Raw genomic sequence first — 8,362 nt, 5'->3', positions numbered from 1 at the left:
GATCTGCTAGGTCTGCTTTAAAAGATTCACCAGTTCCTTAACGTTACATACTTGTGTAGCTAAGTATCCTAAATATGAAGCTGAAAAATTAGAATTGGTAGAGCAGGAAGTTAGCGCCACTTTTGTCCCATTAGCAAACGGGAATATTATATAGTAACCAGCGCCTTGACTACCCTGGTTTGAAGCGTGATTTATTTTCGGACTTGTGAATTTGTGAAATCAGATTTTAACTAAAGTAGTTTTTGACTGCTTATCTAGCTGTGGGTCTCAATGGTGGTCTCACTAGGGCATTCGCCCTGCACTCACTGCTGATGTAAGTCCCTAAAAGCAAGCAGTAATGCCTGAAGGTCAGTACGGAGTTAAAGGGAATTTATTTCAGAAAACATGAAGAAGGTTTGTAGAAAGAATTGGACTTAAATGCGACAACGATAATCATTTAGTAAGAGTTTCTTTTAGGATGTGAAAGCTCAAAATATATTTTTGTAAGGATTCTAAAGTATTAAGAGGTACATTTTAATTAAACATGAAGGAAGTTTGTAGAAAGAATTGGACTTAAATGCGACAACGATAATCATTTATATTTTTTAAAGGATTCTAAAGTATTAAGAGGTACCTTCTAATTAATTCACAAGGACTTATAAATGTTGTTAAAGAGCGTAGTTGTAAGGCTACCCTTAATAGCATCAGAGCCGGAACTTGTTCACTCATCTACTAGTATCTAAAGGGAAATAGGGCCTGGCCTAGCAGTCTACATAGATTTCGCTTCGGTTTATTACCCAAAATGCCAAAAACTAATTTACTCTCTTACACATTGGGGATAGGGAATATAAAAGTGCTGCGAGTCGATTATGGCGCAACCTGTTCTCTGCCACCACAACCCTCGACTCTTTGTCATTAACAGCTGTGTGTCTGTCTAATTGTCTGTCTGTATGTCTGTCTGTATGTCTGTCTGTATGTCTGTCTGTATGTCTGTCTGTATGTCTGCATGTCTGTGTCGGTAAGCGTTTTCCGCTGGCGTAATTTACACCTGTTGCGCTTTGCTTTTAGCGGTGTTTTTGCCAATGGCCAGAAGCAACAAGAGCCAACCAATGAAAAATTTACAATGCTTACACAGGAATTTAGCAATTTTAACTAAAACGCAACAACGTTGATATGAATTGTATTTATTCATACAGAGGTAGTGTGTGTGTGTGTGTGTGTGTTGGTTGGCTCAGTGTTTTATTAAAAGGAATTTAATTATAAAATAATTAAGCGCTCATTTGTTGCTTTTGTTTTAATTGCTTGACGCTCGCCTGCTCGCGCTTTTGCCTCAAATTTTGGCTCATTAGAAACTTTTGGTATTTGGGTCACTCACTCACTCACTCGCTCACTAACTATTGGTTAGTTTTTCATGTGCGACGCCTTGTCAGTTTGTCAGTCTGTCAGTCTGTTTGTCAGTTTGTCGGCTCAGCTACTTTGCTATGCGCATAATTTTGCAATTCGGCATTCGGCATTACACTTGCAACTTTTGTCCGACTGCATTTTAATTTTTTTAAGCAGCTCAACAAAATATTTACAAATCATTTAAATTGGCGCAAATAAACTAACAAACTACTACAGTTGTCTAATGAATTTTTAATGTTTGAAAAACAGCCATAAGGTATTTGGCTACTTCATTAATATGAAAATTCCTAGCCCGACTGCGTTCTGCAAAAAATCGAATGTATTTTTTTTTTTTTAAACAGCTGTGCAACATTTCGTTGTGAAGGGTTGTGGCATGATGAAATGGCGCCCAATTGTCGCATTAAAACTGTTCTTCTTTCTTTTGTGTTGCTAGGGCTAGACACGAGATACTAGAAAAGCAAAAATTATATTAAGAAATAAATGCAAATTGTGGTTTCAATTGAAATCCTCGAAATCCTTTTGTCAAAACCACTTTTGCTTGGCAAATCAAAATGTTTTAAAATATTGTCTAGATTTAGTTTAAAAAAGATTAGTTAAGAAGTTCAAAGCAATAAAACACAGAATGGAAAGCAACTTTTAAATGCTCTTTACTTCACACTAAGTTACAAAATCTAGGGTACTTAATCCTTTGGGTACAAGGACATAAGGCCGGAATGGAAGAACTGATAGACGCTTATTATCATTTAAAAACACCTTTCACCTCTCAAATAAAGTGCAAGCCAACTAAAACATTTGCTAAAACAAAAAAACACAATTACGAATACTGTCAACTGAACAACGTATTGAGTTGTGAGAAGCGCAGAGAAGAAAGACTGCATAAAATTTGCAAAAAGTTTTAACAAAACCAATCAAATTTAAATTAAAATTTTTTTTTTAATTGTTATGATATTTATTTCAAATAACATAGCTATTATACAGAAATGTCGCTTGCAAGCAGTTTGATATTTCAGCTCTCTTGGCTTTAAACTCTTTAGCGTTCATCCAAAGAATTGACAGATTGAAGAACATTTCTTTAAAGTAATTCCTGAAAAAAATACGCTAAATTCTTTGATTCTTTAGCCTCAACAATTAAAGGTAGAAGTTATAGAAAGCCCTCTGATTACACTGACATAATACTTCTTTTCTTAAATCTAACATTTTTTCAACATAATGATAATGAACGTAATTAAAGTCCATCCCAAACTAATTACATTCATGACTTAATTTTTTCAGCCTGAAACTTTACGAAAAGTAAACCCAAATTCTTAAATGTTGAGCGAAAAAAAAAAACAATAATAATTGCATTAAATTTATTGCGCATAATTTACTATTTTAATGGCTTAATACATATTTTAGCAACAAACGATGGGCACAAGCGTAAACTTTCTACTTAATCAAGAGTCCGGTCACGTCTATTAGGGTTACTGCCTTTGTTGTCGCTTCTGCTTCTTCTTCTTCTTCTTCGAAATACTAGTATATATGTATATTCCTATTGCCTTCATTATGCCAAGTCATGTACTATAAGTGTATATTCTTTAATTTTGCAATTCTATTTCCACACACCTTTATACCACTCGTATTATAGTATCATCCCGTGGCTTAATTAACTAATTGACAGGCAAAGAATTGCGAAATTTATGGGTTTTGTTCTATGACTTGGTTCGGTAATTTCGGCCCTATTCCCAGTCAATACACTGATTGATGGCAATAATCGATGCATATATCAATATAAACACTTGTGCTGCCGCTTTGGTGCCCTGTGTCCGTCCTCGGGGCACCGCTTACTGCACAACTAAATTACATGGCGAATAAAGAAAACGCGAAACGTGAGGGGCATGCCACAGCACTCATTTGGACGGCAGTTGGAGAAAGGCCGCAGCAAAGCGACACGAGCCATAACTAAATCTAATCTGAGTTATATAATAAAAGATTCACTGAACAGTGCCAGGCGCTGTGGCAGTGCTAGTGGCAGTGGCAGTGGCAGTGGCAGCAACGGCGGTGTCAGTAGCCAGATGAAATATTAAGCAGTCAGCAGGATAACTGGCGGGGCACTGTGGTTGAGCAGCTGACGTCCTTTGAAAGTATTCAAAGCATTTTACAACTAAACCACTTTAAAAATGAATAACCTGCTGGCAAAGCGAAAATAAAATATGATTTAACCACAGTTTAACCAAATTTCAATCCTTTGACGGTTGGTGAAGAATAAAGGTGCCCTCTAATCAAAGAGTATACCAGTTTTGTGCAAATATATGTAACGCAAAGAAGGAGGCCAGTTCCGTCAAAGTATAAATATTCTTGACCAGTATGACAAGAAGAACCGATCTAGACCGTTCGTCTATACTATATGAGCTCAAGGATCTTTTAACTTATGTGGAAAGTATTTTTAAGTAGTCCCTAAAATATAGTCAAATCTATTCAAATTGATTATTAACTGATAATTAAGCAACTTATACCATAAATTATATTTTGAAAACATTATTTTAGTCGTAATTGTAGATCTTGATCATGAATCTAAATTGAAAATAAAAAAATAATAATTGTTAAGGTTTTCATAACAAATTATAAATAAAGTGTAAACATTTTCATCTAAATATTTAAATTTAAATAAATCAAAACAGGAATGATGTAAAAGAAATACCGATGTAAATAATTAATAATGCGCGAGATGTTCACATGAATAGAGCCTGTACTTACAAATTGTAAATCAATACCTGTGCAAATTTTAGAGATCAATTGTTAAAGCTGCCTAGAGGCACCAATAGATTCTATTCTATTTCAGGCTGTATCGTTTCTACTTGCACAACTGGACCTAGAGTTACATCCACTTCAAATCTTCTGCGGAAAACGACACATGTAGTCTGTTTAACATCTTTTCGGCTATGTCCCCAGCCATTATTATCCCTCATATACAGAGAGGACAGTCAGCAGCCAAGCATTCCCTTGGATTATTCGATATTACATTTAATTCGACATACAAGTATTTCAGTAACAAATAAATACTTTGAAGAAATTACCAACATTTAAATCATATGCATTACAAAATTCATATATTTGGGTAAATGTAGCAAAGCATTTTCTGGGATTATTCAATATTAAATTTAATTCGACTTACAAGTATTTCAGAAACAATAAAATACCTTGATTTTTAATTTTAAAATTTAAATCATATGCATTAAAAAATTCACATATTTGGCTAGGGATTCTTTTATTCATATTCCGCGAATAGAATGCATTTTATAAATTCATGTAAATAAATTCTAGACCAATGTGCGTTGGCCAACAAAGAGCTAGATGTTGGCTACACAGTTGCCGGGTGCATCCTTCTGTTGGCGTTATAAAGAAAAATCGTGCACAATGAAATGAAATATGAGTGGACACAAAGCGACGCGTTAGTTAGCCAACGAAGTCGGAGAGAAATGTCAGCGAAAAATGTTTTGGCATGAAATGAATTCGTGCGCAAACACACACACACACACACCCAAGCACAAACACACACACACTCACATGGTGACAAAAAACGTTCACTAATGTTATTAAATGCGACAGAGCACACATACTTGGACAAAATAAATGAGTCGCATAGTCTTGGCTATAATACAATACGATTTTTCGGCTTAGCCATTTTGCTAGGTCGTTGGCATCTGCCCAACAACAACAACGAAAGCAGCTAGAAGGGGAGGCGAAAGGGAAAGGGAAAGGAACGAAAACGAAAGACACCGAAAAGTCACAAACTCATAAATTAAATTCCAAGCCAAAGTTACAATTTGCAAGTGAGTGTGTGTGTGTGTGTGTGTGTGGCTCTCTCTAATTGAAACTGCAATTAGCCGAAAGAAGGGCGCAGGTAGGAGCAGCACCGTTCACTAATTAACACGCATTTTAATTATTAATTGCAGCACTTATGTATTTCTTATGGCCACCCACTAAGTTGGGCCTCCAGCCCTCGGCTCCCTCCTTCGACATCCTGGCCATTGAGCCGGCGTGTTGGCCTGAAACTAATTGCAATTTAGCTGAAGAGCGCCTACCCGCAGCCCCTTCTTCCTGCCTCCTTCCAGTTGCATGGAAAACTTTCTCACGTGCAAGCTGGCAGGCAAGTCGAGTCAAAAAGTCTTTCGAGTGTCGCTGATGCTGCTCCTCTCTCTTCGCTCATCTTCCTCTTTTGTGCTAAAGTATCTTCTGGATGTGATTTTTGTTGCAATTCGTCTTCTGCCCTCTGCCCGATGTCTCTTCTTTAAAAGCATAAATTGAATTTTCAAAGTTTTTCCTTACGAGAGATTCTTTTTCGGTTGAGCTGAGTTTATAGCTTCTCTTGCAGTGTATTTCCCCCCTCCCCCGCCCCATTTTCTAGCTGCTATTTTCCATTTTCAAATTAATTAAGTATGCATGCAGCTTGCATAACGGTTATTCTGTAAGCACCGTACCATTTTCACTGTCTACCGTGCTATTCGCTTTGAATATGTTTCCACCAATTCATTGCATTGCGTTCCATTTTATTTATTGGCCTTTCAACAGCGGTGCCGGCAACAACAACAACAACAGCAACAACTAAGACCTGTAACTAACTACAACAACATCAATTCAAAGCAGGAAAAGTTCTGTTCTATTCTGCTGAGCTGAGTTGAGTTGGGTTTGGGAAACTTGGGCGCATCGGCGATTACAGCGAAATGAATTAAAATAATGCAAATGAGCCACGAAATAAACTATGAGAGTCAAAACGATGGCTGGGAATACTCACTCACTCGCTGACTAACTGGCCAACTGGCTGACTAACTGACTGACTAACTGACTGGTTGACTGGCTGAGTGAATGCGATGAAAGGCAAACAGCAAGTCGCAGGGCAAGCAAAGGCGAGGAAGAATGTGGAACCAAACTTAATACAAAAGAAAAAGTTTTATTGCGTTGGAAAGTGTTGATAGAAGAATTGTGCTGGAAAAGCGTAAAGTTGTCAAATGTTAGATACTACCGCATGGCCAGATGGTGACCAATTAGAGCAAATGAAAAGATATCTATAACTGAAACTAGAAGATCTCTGTAGCTGCTGGCTTATTCTTTGATTTGAAGACAGCTAAGAACTAGTTATAGTTATATACTTTGAAGTTATCAGTACTTTGAAGGTAGGCTATTATTAGAGGGTCTTTCGGTATTGTGTTTTAAAACATTATCAGATTAGGAATTGGAATGTGTTAACCAGACCCACTTCTACATTCAAAATAACCTCTAGTCGGTAAAAGTTCTTGGCTGTGCCACAGTTCTTTTCACTTATTGTAATGTGCAATTGATAGCAAAATCTGTAGATACTCTTATATTTCTTTGATAAAAAATCATTAGTTTGAAAAATCTCATCATCGTTCTTTATTGAAAATTGAACGCTGTCATCAGTTGTTTTTTCTGATAAGGGAGACATTAATTTAACAAACGCATCTGAAGCCTAAGCTGTTAGCTATTATTTATTTGAGGAATTGCGCGGGTTTGGATAAAGCTTCAAAAGAAGGTCCTGAGGAAACTGTATTAAATAAAGAAGCTTTTGCTGTTATACTTAATAGGTCAGTCAGTCTGCACATGAAGGGACAGATGTGATGCTTTATATATATTTTTATATATCAAATATGTTTACGTGCCTTAAAAAAATTGGATTAATAGATGTATATCCCATTTCCCTTCGAGTACCAAAAATATAAATCAACTAACAGCCAGCAAAGGAACACAAAATAACACAGCATTCGTGGACATACTGTAGTATTTAGTTAATGGAGATCGATCCATGGTTTCTAATTTTACGAATACAGGGGATACTTAAATACTTTACACACCGATCGAATGTTTTTGAAAAAGTGCCCGCCGAAGGGAGTGTCCGGATAAAAGGGCTGTCCATTTCAGTGTATAAATACGTCTTTGTGCAGGGCATTATACTTGTAAAATAAGCTAACTTCTTGAAGCTCGTCTCTATGATAAATGCATATTAGACTTTCGATATATCTGTATCTGAATTACATCAACGCACAAAGCGAGCTCTTAACTAACCCTATTATCATCATCATCACCATCAGCTTTCATTTGAGCGCAAGTGGCAAGTTGTCTAGGGGAGAGCTGCCATACATATTAGCGAAGTTGTTTCGCGTAGATTACAACTACAACTAAGCTGCAGTCGAACGCACTGACAACAAACTGTGCCACTTTGTGGCTGCCTGGCATTTCTGCAATGCTTCCTGCCCCCAAAACAAGCCAGAGCTGAGCAGAATAGTACACGTGTACGAGTATATGCCAATATGCGAGTATATAGTATGTTGTCTAATGTTGGCCACCACTTCCTGTGCTGGCCAAGTGTGTGGCAGCAGGGCCCGAACAAGTTGGCTGCATCGAACGAAAAGCGAAACACCAACACCAAACAACTGCCAACTGCCAACTGATGGTGACGCTGACATCGAGAGCCAAATAGCAGGAAAAGCAAAAAGCCAGCGAGAGTGGCAATGACGCCAATCTCTGTATATGGCCCATGCCTGCGAATGAGGGCGCGCGCGCGTTTTAGACGTGAAAAGGAAATGAGGCCAAAAAACCGACCGACCAAGCAACCAAAAACAACAACAAACAGCAGCCAGCAAGAAGCAAGCAGCAAGAAGCAAGAAGCAAGAAGCGGCAACCACAACAGCAAGAAGCAGCAGCAGTAGAAGAAGAGGAAGAGTAAGAAAAAATATGTTAATAAAGTGGCGGAGCAGCATGATAAACGTGATAAACGTCGGATGAATGACCTCTGGCTGAGCCGCTCCTCCTGCTCCTCAAAACGTTCCAACGCGGTGCAGTTTTTTGTTCATCTTTTCTTTTTTTTTTTTTTTTGTAATACGACGCATGTTGTGCTTAGCAAGTTAATACAAAAAAGAAGCACAAATTAAAAGGAAATAAAAGAGAAAGAATTTTTGAACAGCAGCAGCAGCAGACTGCGCTGGCA

This window comes from Scaptodrosophila lebanonensis, unplaced genomic scaffold, assembly GCF_003285725.1.
Source record: "Scaptodrosophila lebanonensis strain 11010-0011.00,11010-0021.00 unplaced genomic scaffold, SlebRS2 tig00001412-arrow-pilon, whole genome shotgun sequence".
NCBI lineage: Eukaryota > Metazoa > Arthropoda > Insecta > Diptera > Drosophilidae > Scaptodrosophila > Scaptodrosophila lebanonensis.
Note: the sequence above shows the minus strand (reverse complement) of the source record.